Here is a 17,235-nt window from a genome sequence, read left to right as displayed (position 1 = left end):
ATAGATTACAGTCAAAAAGCAACAAAAACAAAATTTTAAATTTTGACCTCAAACATTTAATAAACTCATAACTGCTTTTCAAAGGTTGTTGTTTTTTTGGTTGTTGTTATTATTTGCTGTTTTTAAAAAGCTGAGGTACTTATTATAGAATAAGGTGATTTCAAAATAATTTAAAGGCAGTACTTTATTGAAAGGAGCACGGAGATGGATCTTTCTTTTATTTGTTTCTTGAAAAATACATATGTATTATCCCAGCAACATCCCAGTGTGTTGCATCACCATGTTTGGAAAGTGAGGGTTTAGTTTACTCTAATTTTCAAAGCCAATTTTTTTTCCATTCTTGCTTGATGCTAAACAGTGTCCTCCTTCGTGTGTACTCTCTTTTAGTATGCTTCAGATGTTTTCAATAGGTGACAGGTGCAGGCAGATCAGTTTGGTGCCCAGGCTCTTTAACTACAAAACCTTGCTTTTTCCCTGATAACAACACTCTCTGCATTTCAGCATATGATGCTTCAAATCTAGTAGATATCATTCAAAATTATTGGGGTCTTCACAGATGTACAAATTACCCATGCCATGTCCCTCATCACGTACAGGTACAAGACTCTTTGCATTCCTGTGAAAAACTAAGTACTGTACACTCTTATTGCTTTCATAAGAATTAAGAGGTTAAGTAGTAGCCAAATGCACTTGATGACTGATCATCATCATCACATGTGCCCTCCTCTATACAAGCAGATGTTTTGGCAGCTTGCTACTCTCTAGCATTTAGGTAGTAGTTAACACAATACTACAATCTTCCCAGGAATGGATATCCAAGCAAATTCACTCCAAGGACAGACCATAATGTTCAGAGAAATTGCAAAATACCCACAAGCTACATGTCAGACTCTACAGACTTTAGTTTGCATGGTAAATGTTAAAGCTCCTGAGAAAATGTGGTTTGTTTAGAAGGGTTGCCAGGAGAAAGCTTCTTGTCTCTAAAGAGGATTTGTTTGGAAAGTTGCATCAGAAGAAACCACAAGAACTCTGGAAAAATGTCCTTTGGACAGCTGACAGCACATCGACACCTTGGCAAAAACCAAACGGCAAATCAGCACAAATGCCTCATACTAAGCATGTCAAGCACAGTGATGGTGGTGGGGTTGGGTCATGCAATAGAACAGTGATTCCAACCAGACCAGGAGCTCTACAACAGAATGACTGAAAAAGAAAAGTTTCAAGGTGTTGCAATGGTGCAGTCAAGGTTCAGAGATCAACCGAATGAAATGCTGTGGTGCAAATGTCAATGAAGTGAAGTAACGTTGGAAAGAGGAGAGTTTGTATTTTTTTATCCAGCACTGACTCAAGACCCAATATTAGTTTCCATTCAATATTAGTTTTAAGCCAAAAAATCTTTGTAATTTTATGTTGATGAATTTTTTTCTGAGATATTTAAACCACAGACATTCTTTCAAACAGCCAAGAAACCTTGGCTCTCTTTACTTTTGAAAGACTCTGCTTCTCTGGGATGTTTTTTGTGTTCATAATCTTGTTACTAATAAAATTAACTAGTTTCTGTCACGTCTTTCTTTTACCATTATCAAACTTTGGCAGTCTTTTGTTAAACCAGCCCCAACCTTCTTGAAATGTATTTGTTTCATAAAACTTTTATTTATTTATTTTTATATATACAGCAAATTGCATACCAAATGAATTAGTTTTAAAGCTTTAAGTGTAGTAGTTTTGTTTTGATTGTTATTTGCAAATCATTACATTGTATTTTTACTAACTTTTGGCATAGAGTCCGAAATAGGGCTGTTCGACAGGTTGATGATATCAGGGATTGATGATGTTTGGAGTAATTCAAATTTCCAATCAAGGTGATATTTAGCTTGTTTTACCATTAATGCATCATAATTATTGATAAATTCATAGTAAAATCAATCTGCGTTGCAGGTTACATGACAAAGCACTCCGGCATATTAAAAAGCAAGGCACTCATCCAACACAAGAGGCACTTGGACCACGAAACAGTTGCTTACTTAGCAAGCTGGTAATAATTACTTTTCATACTCACACATAATAGTTGCCCTTTAATATGTTATCTACTATATTTAAGCACACAGGTTATTTTGCACAAGTTAGTTTGCACTAATTAGTGGGTATGCACTCCACACAATGGTATACAAGATGCCAGCAGCACAGGAGAATAAAGGCCAGGGATGGAGATAGTTGGCTCCATTCACCATTTGGAATGGATAGTTCAGTTTCTTGGAATCTGCTTGCCTATCGATCTTGCTTATTGATTCCACTTTCACTTGTGCTACAATCAGCTTATTTCAGTTTGTGTCCTAAACGAGGAAAAGAGTGGCACAGTCATAGATGTGGACCTTACTTTTATTTTTATTGCACAAAAGATTGAAGATGGGATGGTAAAGTGAAAGCTGCATCCAGAACAAAAACAACCACATTATGCTGCTAACGCAAATTTTGACTCTTTGCAGGCACCTGCACAGACAGCATGCTAGCACTAAGCTAGCCAAGAACCCAAAGTGATGTTACAGCTGAGTGAATGCTGACCAAAGCCCAGCAGCCTGACCCTGAACTTCAAGAGGTAACAAACAGATGAGCAGCCATATGCGTGTCCCCATTAGAATAGGGATTGTTCTTGTGTGTTGGACTGTAGCCTATGTTTTATATTGTTAAATGGGTTTTAGGTAATTTTATAGAGAAACACAAAAGTAATGTAGGGAGAAGTGTAATAAATGACTTTCTCCTGGTAGTAATTGAGTAATGTGCTGCATTACTTTTAAGAAAAGTGTTCTGTGTAATACATAAACTTCTTTTTGTCTTTTTGAGTAACAACCCAAACACTGATCACAACAAAGAGTGCAAATAATAACATTTGACTACAGAGCATGCATTTTATTTACGTGAATGTAAGGTCTTTGATGTGATGCTTAGAGATTGACTGAGAGTGACCTTCAAAGCGGAGCCGAAGGGAACCCAATGAGAATCGGTAAGTACTCAACTAATATCGATAATTGAATTAGAAAATTCTTATCCCCCCCCCCCCATTCACCAGTAAGATTCTGGTGAATCCTATGAAATGTTTGCAAAAGTTAGTGTAAAATAGTCACTCTAGGGCCAGGCTAGTGATCTTCAGCTGTCCAACAACTTTAAAAAAGAGAACCGAGGTTGTATTTGCTGAAACTCCATTACCCTGTAGGTGTATTAACTGCAGTAACGTACTCACATTTGCATATTGTTCTAATGTAATAGGAGAGTTTATGCTGTGGGCACTATCCCTTCACTGAGCTTTGATCCTGACCTACCCCCCCCCCCCCCCCCCCCAAAAAAAAAAAAAAAACAACAAAACAAAACAAAACAAAAAAAACCCAGTTTAAACTCTATAAAACAGTACAACTGAGTTTACTATGTTAAATGTGCTTAGAGACAAAACTCTGAATTTCCTTTAGAGAGTCTTGAAGCAGTAGTTATTAAGTCAGTTACACAATGTAAAATGTTGTTGTACTATTTGGCTCATTAGATTTGCAGGGAACAGTAAAGTAAGAAGCAGCTCTGGAGCTGGCAGAAACTGGAAGGAAAAGCCACACATTGGTGTAAACAAAGTCAACCTTAAAAGTCCATAAAGTTGGGAAGACGATCAACTTTGACAGCACTGCCTTAAGAAAAGCCACATATGCACTGCCCACATCACAGACCCACTAGTGTTACACATGAAGCTGTTTTTTTTTTCCCCAATAAACACTTGCATGGCTGTAAATGATGCCCTGGGGGTAAAACATTGTGCCATATGTGACCCATTGCTGGTTAATGTTATGTTTTTTATAAAAGAATGTATCAAATTCTTAAAGCGTTCTAATCAATCATAAATCAACCCTACGTAGTAGATGCTCTGCCTTAGACTTTCATCCTATCAGTGGGACTGCATTATTTAAGGTTTCTACTATACATGTTCTTCTACTCACCACCAGCCTGTGTGCAGATAAAACTTATTACCAAGAAACACCAAAACAAATGCAAACAAACAGAAAAACGGGTACTTTCTAGAGTTTAATTATGGATAGTTGAATGTACAGATGAAAACAACAACAGATCATCTACAGTGATGAAAACAGAGGAGGGGAAAACACAGTCAATAAGCGGCATGCTTGAAACATTTGAGAAGCCTGATTTCATGGGCATCCTTCGTTCATTTTTTTTTTTTATCTCTTGTTTGTTTTTCTGCTGCATTCATCCCCCATCTCTCTCTCTTTCTCTAGCTGACTCTTTCCTTGCTCTCTCTATCTCCATGGCTCATCAGTGTGGTTGTTCATCGGTAATGACTCCCACTGTGGCAGGGCCCCTTTAAGGTTGAGGTCCCCCTTCCCACCCCTCCATCCTTCCCCCTCCTTCAGTCCCATCTGCCATGCATTATTCATGGCTTCACAATCAAATGAGGGAACAACGGTTGGTAGCAGGAGACATGGTGCATGGCTCTTCCTCCCCAAAAGTCCCCCGAGGTGCCCCAGTCTGGTACCCACCATCACCCACTCCCCTTAACCCCCACCCCAGCTCAGCCCAGCACTTCATACTCACCCCTCCCGACACAGTGAGTGACTTTTGTTATTTTTTTTTCCTCTTTTTTTTTTTTTTTTTTTTTTTTTTTTTTTGCAATGGCGTGGGGGTCCAGACACATTGACTCCATCCTACTCTTCCCTGGGGTTGTTGGCAGTCACGCTGGTCACTGGTGACCTCCGTTGCCCTTTGGGGTACTCATCACTTCCTCTTCCTCTCCACAGGGATGCACACAAAGTGTCTGGCACCTTTTTAGTAAAGGGCTAAGGATGGTTGGGTTGTTGGGTTGTCATAGGTCTTTCTTCATTTCTTCTTCCTTCTTCTACAGTAAAAACTATACAACTGACAAGCTGTTAAACTAAAGATGTTAGATTGTGCAAACTGCTGTTGCTGTCGTTGCCCATCCCCCCTCTCCACTGTGCTCTTTCTCTCTCAGAGCTTTGTGACAACAGGCATCCACTCATCTCATTTACTAAGATATCATCGTCTAGATAACTCTTCTAACTTCAGTTCATCATAATATGCAATTATGTTATCTTTCCAAAACCTGACGGCCTATTTTAAAAATCGGAACAATAAACATGCGAGGCAAACTTACAGGCATGTGGAAAATAATAATAATTATTTATTATTAAAACAATTATTGACTTACTGCTTTCACAGGAATTAAGAGAGTGAGTAGCAGTCAGGTGCTGCTAATCAAATACTCTTGATTAACTAATCATCAACAGAAGTGACAAACCTCTGTAAAAGCAGATGTTTTGGGAGTTTGCTGGTTTGGAGCATTCAGGTGTATGTTAAGAAAATCCCACAATGTGCCCAGGAGTGGAAGATCCCAATAAACTCACCCCAAGCTCAGACTATCCAATGCTAAGAGGAAGGAAGAAAAAAACAAAACACTAATAAAAACCACAAAACTTCAGGAACAGCGTCCTATCAGATTAAAAGTGGGAATGCTTGGCCATATTGTACAGTGCTATGTTTCCAAGCATATCAAGCCCAGCTGTGGAGGGTTGATGAGTTGGGCTTGTTTTACAGCAGTCACCAAGTTGACCGTGAACTCATCTGAACTCTTAAGTATTCTGGAGTCAAATATGGGGCAGTTTTAAGGTCCAGCCACAGTGTTTCAGAGAGCTGTGAAGGGCAAACGTTAGTGAACGAAAACAAAGTTGTTGCCATTTCTCTGGAATGATGTGAGAGACTAATAAAATTATAGATAAAAGAATTAATCCAAGTTACTGCTGCTAAAGGTGGCTTTCCAAGCTGTTGAATTACAGGATGTACTTAGTTTTTCACAGGAAACACAAAATGTAAGAAAACCTTTATTTTTCACAAGACTTTAAATCTCTTCTGATCTTCTTAGATTAATAAATGATAAATAAAATTCATGTGTAGCACACACTCATAATGTACCCAATCATTGTCTGGACAGGATAAGGTACAGGACAACAACCAAAGTATCTCTGCCTGGTGGTGGTGGGCTGATGGTGATGATAATGATCACATCTGTACCCAAACATGTGGCTGCTGGCTACTGATAAACAAGAGCTGCATCTGGAGGTGATATTTGTTCATGAATTAATTAATTACATTAATGCTCCAGGTATTAATTTGGAAAGTAGAAACTTCCTCTTTTGTTTGAATGTACCAATGCACTCATAGAGTAAAAGGATGGGAATTATGAACGAGTCTCAGACAGAAGTTTAACTGGTTATTTAATTGTATCGTGTTTCCCATAACTACAAATGGACACACGTATAAATTGTCACTCTTTTTGAAACATAACTCATCTCTCTCTTTTAAATGCTTACACAGTGCACTTTTTACATTTGAGGACTGTCTTTGAAGTTGATCAGTATATTAAACGATTAGCTGGTGCAGAACTTGCATCAGCGTTTCCCACCATTCATTCTTGTACCCAGTGTGTGGGGGTCAGTGAGAACCGCTACGATTAGAGTTCTAGCAAGACAGACAAAAAAGGAGAAAATTCCTTCAGTGTGATGCCTGTAGAACAGTTGAATGAAGAGGAAGATTACAGATTAACATATTAAATGCCAAGATAGGCCCACCTGGTGTGTGACAGATCTTTCGCACAGCGCAGCCAGTGGAAATGGAAATGTATCATAACTAGGTCTCTTGTGAGTAATTTTATTCTGATCACTCCTGGTCTTCTCCTTTGCTGCTTTTTTTTTATTAGAGGCTTTATGTGTGAAGGATTAAGTCCTGTAATCATGTTGCTAATTGAAATCGGGGGCTGTGATATTGTAAATTTCTTAAAGCCGCGCAGTCTCTCGCCTGACTCTGGGTCTGAGTTCTCCCATTTCTTTCGCTCCAATTCAGAATAAACTAAAACATAGCAGCCAGTCCTCTGCTTCTCCTAGCCAACCCATAAATATGCCATTATGGTACTCTTATTATCCTCATTATTGGCATGGCTGGAGTGGCGCCTGCGTCTATCACGGCCCTCTAATGTGGGTCTAATAGTTCTGACCTGTGCGGGACACAGGTGGTCTCCAGAACAGCCTTGATTGGGTCCATTTATTAAGCCGCTCTGGCGCCAGAAACGGTCCAGTTAGTCATTTGCGTGCGGGGCAGGTTCCATTCTCAAAACTGCTGATCGGTTAGAGGCGACCTCCCCCCTCCACAACGTCTCGCCCTATAGCCTCAGCTTTGTTCTTTCCTAATGGCTCAATTAAATTGGTTAATTTGGAATGGAGACCCTCTTCAAATCTGTGATTATCACCTAGCCCCCTTCCATGCAACATAACCAAAGCGTGTGCATGCACACACACACACACATTCTGCTGTTGCTTCAGTGCCCCCCCACCCCGCCCCAACTGCAAGCCCACACATTTATTATTCATTGCAATCAAATAAGTGAGGTGGTTGAAGAAAGTTGCTTCTCTCTCTCTCTCTCTCTCTCTCTCTCTCTCTCTCTCTCTCTCACTTTCTTTCTTACCTCTCTCTCATTCTCTCTACCTCCATCCCCTCCCTGCACCTCCTCTCCACTCGTCACCTCTCCTCTCCCAGGGAAGAATTGCTTTTATTGCGACAAACACTCTGTGGAGCCCTCGGCTTTCGGCAGTCCCAGCCAGTCATTGATGCAGGCAGTCAGGAAAGCAGGCAGCCAAGCAGCCAGGCAGCCCTCCCCGTCAGGAAAATGAGCAATTCTCTCATTGTAATAATGCGCCTCTGTCATCTTCCCATTATCGGCATGATAAAAGATGAAATATTCAGGGAGGCTGGCCTCCTAACCTGATCTGGGCGCGATATTGGGCCTGTGGAAAATGAGTTTTATCAGCTTTAATATACTCCTTGGCAGACTGACCCTTGAAATTAAACATTATTACAGAGCGGATATTTAAAAAACCGGGGCCACAAATTACATCAAAATGAAAATATTAAGGAACATTACGAATATATCAAGTGGCGCTTCTCTCCCTCTCTTCTCACACTTGCACACCGGCTCTCCTCATCCTGACACCCCCTTTCTCATCCAGCCTCACCCGCCCCACCATCTCACCACCACCACTGCCACCCCCATCCTCGATGAGCGTGGTTGGGGATACGGCAGACGACGTTGTAAGTGTCACTGTTGTTGTGTGTGTGTGTGTCTGCAGTGGGCTGGCAGAGAAATAATAACAATGCTGCCTGTCCCACCAGCTTCATACGTCTGCATAAACTAATTAGACCTAGACGCTCTCATCACCTGCTTTATTGAGAATGGAGGGAGAACACTGGCACGAAGTGTGGGACTTGAGTTGCAGAGTGTGTTCCTATACTTGTGTGTTTGCATGTTCTAGAGGGAGTGTGCAATGAAATTAGTGTTCAATGTGCATTTAAGATGGGGGAATTGAAAGTGTGTGAGCCTCTTTTACAGTCGCGGTGGGACTTTATGTGGCAGTTACAAATTTGCCAAGTAAATAATTCTTCCTCCTCAAAACACTCCAGGTTTTTCGACTGCTCAGGTATTAGCTTTCTTTGGACTGACTCCTGTACAGCGATGCTCATGGAAAATAATGGAAATACCAGCAGGAAGTGAGTTTCTCTAATCAGTTTAAAAGTAAAAATCCCCCAAATCTATCTGTCCCCCAAAATGGAGAGAAAGTGATGTTGGTTCTGTGAAGTGTGTGGTGATTTGTCACTTTGTGATGGGGGGATATGAGAAATGCAATAAAAGGCGGAGGAGAGATGTGATTTGAATAGATTTCAGAGGAAGTCGGTCCTTGGGGGAGTTGGATGAGTAAGCAGTGTCCCCGAGGACCGAATTAAAACTTTACTTTTGGTCACGGCGCCCCCCTCCTCAAAGTGCTCCCTTTCTTATCGCCCGCATGTGCGAATGTGTGTACGCATGGTTTATTGTGTGTGTGTGTGTTGGTGTACAAGCATGTATTCGTCTGACTTCTCTGTTTGTGTCCCCGTGTGTGCCAATGTGTTTTCAGATGTGTGTTTTTACTTGTGTATGTGTATCCCACGCAAATTGAGTGCCCTCCCCTGCCCCTCGCCCCGAGGTTATGGGGGGATACACACAGCTCCCTCTGCCAGGCTCAGATGAGTATTCACAGCAGCACGCCCCTCTCCCTTAACCCAGCACAGGGGAGCTTTGCATATTGAGGCCGTGTATGTATCTAAGTGTGTGTTTGTGTGCGAGTGTGTGCACTAGCCTCCCCTCCACAGAAATGAACAGGGGGTCCAGATGATTCCATGCACATGCATTATTATTATTCCATTGGTGATTCAGCTGGCTTGGTTAGTGCCAAACTCACATAGCTGCATGCATACTTGCACAGTAGCTTAACATGAATTGATGCATGCTACCAGCATATATTTTACTGTATGCTGCTAATGCTCAAAACTCTGATTCTCATTGGCCGGGCTGATGTCGTATGTCCAGAGCAGAGACAGAGGGGGAGTGAAATAAGCTCCTGTGTGCTCTGTCCAGCCCAACTCCCAGTGCCTTTTAATGCTCTGCTAAAAGAGGGAGAAGCAATCTGATCAAGCCAAGAAAAGGGGGAAAAAGGAATAAGGGAAAAAATAGAAAATAGGGTTGAAAAAAGGGAATAAGGCGAATAGAGAGAATAGACACCACAGGGGTTGGTTGCCGGGAGGGTAGAAAACAGAAGAGGGAAAATGGCTTTCTCCATCCATTCCACCCTCCCTCTCTCTCCCTCTCTGTTTCTCTCTCCTCTCCCTCTCTCTCTCTCTGCCACTTGATTCATTATGCTGATATACACAGTATTTGCTTCCTGAGTGAGCCCCCCTGCACTCCCGCCCTCCTGGAATGCACACACTGGCGAATGTACACTCACACACAAACACACAGCAAGGTGGCGGTGGTGCCATAAATATAGCAAACGACACAGCCTAGCAGCCGCGCAAGGTCAGCCGCGGCCCAGGATGACAGTGCCGTGGGCGCTGCACCGAGCTCTTGTTAGAAATGCACACAGATAGCTCATTAGGACAGGCCCCTGAGGCCCCTCAACACACACATGCACACACAAACATATACAAACATTGATCCATTTACTATTTAATTGCAAAGTTACAGAGTACGCCGAAGTGTAGAACACGCACGGCTCTTTGGCGAGTTTTAATCTGCTCACCCCATCAAATACTGCTTCATTCCGAGGGTGTGTGCTCATAATGCAGACTTGCAAGCATGTACATGGAAAACTCTTTAAAAAAAATTTCATATCTTCAACGTGTTAGACTCATGTATTTACACATTATATTTATATCCCTGCATGGAGTCATTTTAAAAAGGGTTTGCTGCCCATTTTTACTCATATCAAGACAACTTTCACCCAGGAGATTCTGGAAAAAAAGATCCGTCTTTTTATGCTTTCATTTGGTTTTGACTCACTGTTTACTTCCATTTTCACTATCTGTTTAGTTTTGTTTGATTGTTTTTAAGCACCAAAATAGTTTTGGTGCCTAAATAAATAAATGGCTCAGGTACCTAAAGATCAGATGTAAAAAGATGGATGTTGTTTTTCATGTCTGAAAAGTGCAGAAGTGCCTTAAACGCACTTTGTTTCTAATTGCCTGCAAAGAAGTCCAAGTTTATTGTAAGTTTATAGTCTTACTGATGTTCATATTGTAGATTATGAAGGAAAAGCAAACGGAAAAAGCCGGTGGTGCTTCAGGGGAAGCCTACATTGTGAATATAAAGTCGCCAACCTATGAGCGTGCAGCGTACCTCAGTTTCTCAATCAGTTCCCCACTTTGCTCTTTACATTCATTTTCAGATGACTATGATGGCTGCTTCCATCCTCCATATACAGTTTGTAGTTAAATAGGTTAAATGCAGCCTTTCACAGTGTTATCTGCAAGTTGCTCCCATTTCTTATGATACCAGATTGACAATTCCACCAAGTATGTGACATGCCTTTATTTACTTTACCTCTAGATATTTATCTTCTGTGTACATTGATTCTCCCTCTGGGCTGGGTAGGTACAGGTGGTTGTCTATTAGGAATGTGTATGGGAGTCATTACAACTTTTAACAGTCGATCAACTGCCTGATAAAATGTGAATCAGGTGACGTTTCTGTGATGTTTAAATGATCTCAGTATTTCTTTAGAAACCAGAACAGAGATCTAACCACGGAGCGGTCTCTTGAGTTTTCTTGCCTGTGTGAGAGATATCATGTTAAACAATAAAGGGAGAGCTGTGAAGTGTGGAAAATGTGTATGAGGAAAAAAATTGGCAGGCGGGCCTCCATGAGAAAAGGGACGTGAGGACGACTAAAGCTGGGAATCACTCATGCAACTGGAGAAAACGGCCGAGTTGATTACGAGTCTACATTATTGCAGGGGAAAAGTTTGAGTGTGTGTCAGGGTGAAGTGTTTACATTGTGTGTTTGTGTATAAGTGTTGAGGTTAGGGAGGGAGAGAGCAGGTGTGTGTGTGTGTGTTTGTGTGTGGACTCGAACATAGTAGAGGTACTTGGCTCATGCTCTGGACACGCCTGAGAGACTCTCTGAGTGTTGCCCTCCTCCCTCCTCCATGCGAGCCTCAGACACATGCTGGGACATACACAACTAGTTTTCCACTCTCCTTTTTTTCTCTCCGCTATCTAGTTTTTCGTTTCTGTCACAGATAATAATTTTTTATCAAACAGATTTTTTTCTACAAAGGCATTGTTGCTTCATATTGCATGTATTGCAATCCATCTATTATATGCTGAGTAATTGCTGTCTTGTGCTCCAACCCTCTCCACCCTTTATATACTCCAGTTGTAGGCACTCTATTGACCCTCTCTTCTCTGAGTGTCATTTCCAACACTACCCTACTATGTGAAATAGATAAATGCATTGGATACTGATTGTCCCTTATGCCAACCTCCACCTCCATGCACCCCTTCTCTGGCCCCCTCCTCTGCCCCCTCTCTGCCTCCTGCCTGGCCGGCGGTGGTGTCAGTCTGGCAGGCCTTGGGGCCCCGTCAGGTGACCACTGGGCTGTGACGGGCAGCAGCTCTGCGTCCCTCTCCCTGCAGTCTGGCGCCCGCTGGGGTCTCGTCCGGGAGCCCAGCCTGCCAAAGTGACCTCCGTCCAACTGAGAAAAAAAAAAACCTCATACAGGTCACGGTTCACTTCATTTTTACTCGGCGACTGGACAATGCTGCAAACAAATTAACTAATATCAGTTACTTTGTGATAGAAATTCCACATGTTCTTACATAATAAATGCATTAAATGCAGTTAATATTCCAAAAGAAAGGCTGACTTGTCTGTCTAAATTATTTTACTAATATTATTACATATTGCTCATTCAGTCTTCACAGATATGCAATCAGTGGTTTATGTTTTAGACCCAAACAATAATTTGTGTCTTTTGCGCTTTCACAAGATTATTTCTCATCGTGATCACAGTTCCACCAAAATGCTCCAGTAATGGTTTGGAAGTATAAAAAGCCCACAAAAATACATTTTCATTTTGCCAGCAGTATAAATGATTGTAATTCTTCACTGTTCAACATCTGTATGAACATTTGTGGTTATGATCTTTAGTATTTTTCCATCACATTATAGTGTATGTGTTTCTATGTAAAATGCTAATAACTCGAGAATATTTGCCCTTGTTTGTTCGCAGGCAAGTGTTAAAATGTTTGATCTTAAATTTCAATTTTCAGTAAAATTGAGCACATCTCACGTCTATTCATAGAAGATACATGTTAGTTAAGCAGCACTATAATAACTGGATATCAAGGAGATTTCTTCTTTCCTGCCTACCAGTCGAAATCTTAATTCACGTGTGCGTTATTTAATCTTACGTTTGAAATGCGACTCGCTCGTTTTTAACCGTCGTCAAATGCAGATGCTTCAGGATTTGTTCTTGCGTTGAGGACTTTCGAGGCAACATTAAGCTGCTCTTGAGAGGTCTAATTATTAGTGCGCCAGAAAGATCCAGGTGTGTTACACAAACAATTTTCTCCGCCACCATCTCTGGTGGCAAGAACACAACATCGCAGGCTCTCCTGCGACCGAGCATTGAGCTGTGCCTGCTGAGGCGAACCTCCCCCAGCATCCCTGAGAGGGTGATGCAGCGAGGTGACACTGTTAGGGAGGAGAGCTCTCTGTTGTGTGTCTGTTTGTGTATGTGGCTGTTTACCTGCATTAAATGGTAAGAAAGCGTGTGCCTTTTTCGGCACGTGCGCGTTTTATTATTATTTATTTTGTGTGACTTTACATCCAGTTCAAAGAACTACTTCTGATGTGTGTTTCGGTGCAGGCAGTGTGTACTTTATTATCCCGCTGTATGTTTGCAGTGCAATGTACTGTGCTTTACTTCCAACCCCTACCTCCCCGTCCTCTCCCTGTGCCCCGCCCTACCTCAGCCCCATGGAGATGCGTCGGGGTCAGGGAATATGGGGAGAGGAACACAGGGAGGCCGCACTCCACAACTTGAAAGGAATTCTAATGAACCAGCACAGTCGCACTCGCTATTCCCACGACAACAGGCCCCAAACAAATAGCTGCATTTGAAGTCCCCTCGCTTTATGACTTTGAAAATGCTGTGTGTATGTGTGTGAGAGAGAGCTTGTGGTTGTTTTTGTTTTTGGGGTACAGTAAGTGTCTGTTGTGCGAGTGTGCCCATGTGTGCGCACAAATGTCTACCTCCACATTTTTAAATTTTTTTCCAGAAGAAATTGGCCTGGGAACTGATCGTCTTTAAAGTCTGCACCAGACGATGTAATTATTGTCTGCTATGACCAGAGATAGACTTTTCTGGTTGTAATCACCAGATTTTTATTGGTGTAGTTCCTCCCCCAATAAACACTTCACATGTGCTGTGAGGAGACATCTGCTGTGCATGTATGAACAGATAATTGGAGGCTAATTTGTCTTTTATATTTAACATCCAGATACTTCTTTTAATCCAAGATAAGGTAATCATCGAAACACATTTACTTAGTACCGTATATTTCACTGTCATCACTCTTGGTGTTATTCAATTATTAGATTTTATCAAAATGAGCTAATTTGCAAATTTTTCTCATAATTGATTGGACTTTGAAATTTTCCTACTGAATATACAAACACCGCAAAATTGAAAGAAACTTTAAAAGCTTGCGAAAACATTATTAACCTGGCTTTTGTGGAATGAAAACATCTCTGTTCATTTTTTGAACTTTGAATTTCAGGTTCGGCCTTGCTTTAAGGTTTGAGCCTATGTGGCATGAGAAAAAAAATTAAGTATTTGTCACTCATTTCCCTCAAGTCATTGAGATTTAAGGGATTTCCTTTGAGTTTTAATTACATTTTGAAGAGAAAATGTAGTTTTATGCAAAACTTGCTATACTCTTGAGCTAAAAAAACACTTAAACCTGGTATGATATCATATAGTCTTATAGTATACCTTTCGCTCACTCTTTGTGTGTGTTTGTGTAGTTTGTAAATGGTTAAATAACTCTTCCATATCTTGTTCACCAGGTAAGGTTCTCGCCCTCCATTTCCATTCTTTTAATTCATACACAAAGATTGCTAAAAGAAGATATAAAATTAACAAAAAACATGAGTGAAGCAGATGAGGGAGGTGTTGGCCAGTTTGGTGTCTGCATAAATATTAATATCAGTACCCCTTCAGTGCCCTCAGAACCTCCTCCCCCAACCCTTCTCAAACCCCCACTGTGTATGTGTGTGTTTCTCTTTGACAACCTCAGGATGCATGTACAACGGCTCCTATGAACCGGGATGTCTTTTATTTCTCAGTCCAGTGCCTTTGCATCAACTGAGCGTGGCGTGGAGCGGGTGGCTGCCAGGTTTGGTTGGCTGCCTGCTTCGGCTGGCGGGACCAGCTTGTCTGTCTGCGCTGCTTGTTGTTTCGCCTGCTCTGCGCAGACGGTGCGGGTGAGAATGTCAATCCACAAAAGCAGCATGACTAGAGCTGTGTAAACAGTAAATAATAAACAAGTACTCTAATACATTATTGAGAGAATCACTTTAGGCAACTGGGACAGCATGAAACGCATAACCCCCCCCTACCCAACACCCCCTCCCTGTCTCTTTTCAAACTCACGCTCTTTATGTTTTGGGTCGGTGATGCTGCAGATAGGCTCTAGCACTGTACTGTAGCTTCATGTTTATCCATTGACATGTGTTCTGCTCTCTTTATTTTAAGATGGTAATTCATTTAATATTACTGCACTGATAAATTGGGTTTTTGGCCTGCAGATTATTGTTGTTTTTGATGATTAAGTCTGTTAAGTTTGTTACATACAAGAGTCAAAAACTCAGGAAAAATCAGCAAATCTTTACATTTGAGAAGGTTGTTTTTTAACCTTTCTGCTTCACGAATTAGTTTTGATTTTAAATTAAATTAACCAATTGGCGAATTGCTTCATCAGTACTGGCCACGTAAAATGTTCAAATGTTAGAATTTAATGATTTTTTTTCCACTTTGTCATTTTCCAGCAACAGTAAAATGGATAAACAGTTGTAATCATGAACTAAAAGCAAAGCGTTTTTCTTTTTTTTGGCAGATGTTTGTGTAATATTTCTAGTAGCGAGTTGGATGATATTGTGCGAACATAAAACAGCACCTGAATCTACCTGCTTGTAGCAAATGGAATATCCTCCTCCAGTGGCTTATTGAGCAGAATAATTACATTGCCCATATTGAATTCCACTAATGCTCCAAATGTAGGTCTTATTTAATACCACAACTCCCCGAGGGTTCAGAGAATGATTTGGAGCACACTTCCTTTCACTGTATCTAATGTTCCAGATAGATTTGTATATAAAAAAAAACACATCCAGAGTCACTGCAGTGGTAAACCTGGCTGAATTGGCCTGAAAGCTACCTGGGAATGTACTTATTATTTCTCTGAAAATCTCTGCGATAGATTTAACCACGGTGATTATTTTGCTTTCAGCCTGCCGTATATTCATATGGTGACTGCTCTGCTGTTCATTTCTCAGACTTTAACTGTTCACGCTTTTGAGGAAAATCATTAAGGTGCATATAAATCTACAAGAATCTGAGCTGTTGATGTACATTTATGTAAACACATGCCACGCGTAATGATTATGTGTAACGCAAGTCTTAGGGTTACGGCGTCTACAAATCCTTGAATGAAATTAAAAGCGATTAGGGGTGGGGATGTCTAATTTTCATGAAGGAACAATCACCATGTTTAGCTGTAGGGCTTTTAAATCATATCTGTGGCTTGTGGGGGGTAATACTCACAACAGCCTGAAGATGGCAGCCAAAACCTAGTTAGCTGTCATGTGAATTTGCCGGAGCGTTTTCGAAATATTACTTCATAGGTCAAATGTATCTTCTGTGGTAGAATCATGTCTTACCTTCATGTGTTCATATCACGTGAAATACGGCAGTCAGCGTAGCGGCAAGACACATTTAAGCTTTGTTAGTTTTAAGTGAGATGCATTTTCAACGCACTGCAATAAAGGGGAAGTTAAACATGATGGATGGCATTCAGAAAATACAGTAAAGTAGTTGCTGCAATGAAAACAGGAGAAAAAAATTGTATGATTGGATGGAAAACAAATTGAGGATGTCTGCTGTTTTATCAACACTTTCAGGGCTGAAAATGTAAAACTTGGGAGAGCACTTCGGCTTAAAACATGAAAATTACTCGAGGTCTTTGTGCATTAAATAAAAAGGCAAAAGAGTTATGCTAATTTCTAATTAAATAAAGTGTGAATCTGTTTTCAATTAAACAGAAAAAATGAATAGTGGTGATGCAGGTAATTTGCTCCCAAATGGATTTTATCCACTGTTGCGGTCTCACCTTCCTAAGTTGAGTGTTGGCAAAAAAACACATCAGCAAACCTCTTCTTTTTTTTTTTCTTTTTTTTTTTTTTCACACCATGAAGAACTTTCCAGCAGACACTTCTCTGCATCAGCATCCCTCTTTCACCGGCTGTTCATCTCTCCATTCTCAGCTGAGACAATGGAGGGGAGGAGAGGAAACAATGGGAGGTTTGGGTGGACGAGTGAGAAGAAGGGAGACAGAGGGGGTTTACACACACACTCAGACACACACACACACACACACACACGGGCGAGCACCCAGACAGAAGGAGGGTGGTGAAGAGGGAAAGGTCATGTGGGTCAGCGATCAGGCTCTCTTAATCTGTGTGTGCGTGTCTTTTGGGTGCGCTTGCATGACTGTATGGAACCCAACACACACACGCAGACATAACAG

General features: G+C 41.2%; 1 long non-coding RNA gene across 1 annotated transcript in view; it reads left to right on the top strand.

Moving 5' to 3' along the window:
• The window catches only part of LOC102784250 (uncharacterized), a 63,635-nt gene that overhangs the window by 23,211 nt on the left and 23,189 nt on the right, over positions 1-17,235 (top strand). The window contains exons 3-4 of the long non-coding RNA XR_015719740.1: positions 2,487-2,596; positions 2,947-3,001. This is a non-coding gene — a long non-coding RNA (uncharacterized LOC102784250). The remainder of the gene's footprint in view (positions 1-2,486; positions 2,597-2,946; positions 3,002-17,235) is intronic.

The sequence above is a fragment of the Neolamprologus brichardi genome, chromosome 11 (assembly GCF_056152115.1).
Source record: "Neolamprologus brichardi isolate AB-2024 chromosome 11, ASM5615211v1, whole genome shotgun sequence".
Lineage (NCBI taxonomy): Eukaryota > Metazoa > Chordata > Actinopteri > Cichliformes > Cichlidae > Neolamprologus > Neolamprologus brichardi.
Note: the sequence above shows the minus strand (reverse complement) of the source record. Positions and strands in the feature narration are given on the sequence as shown.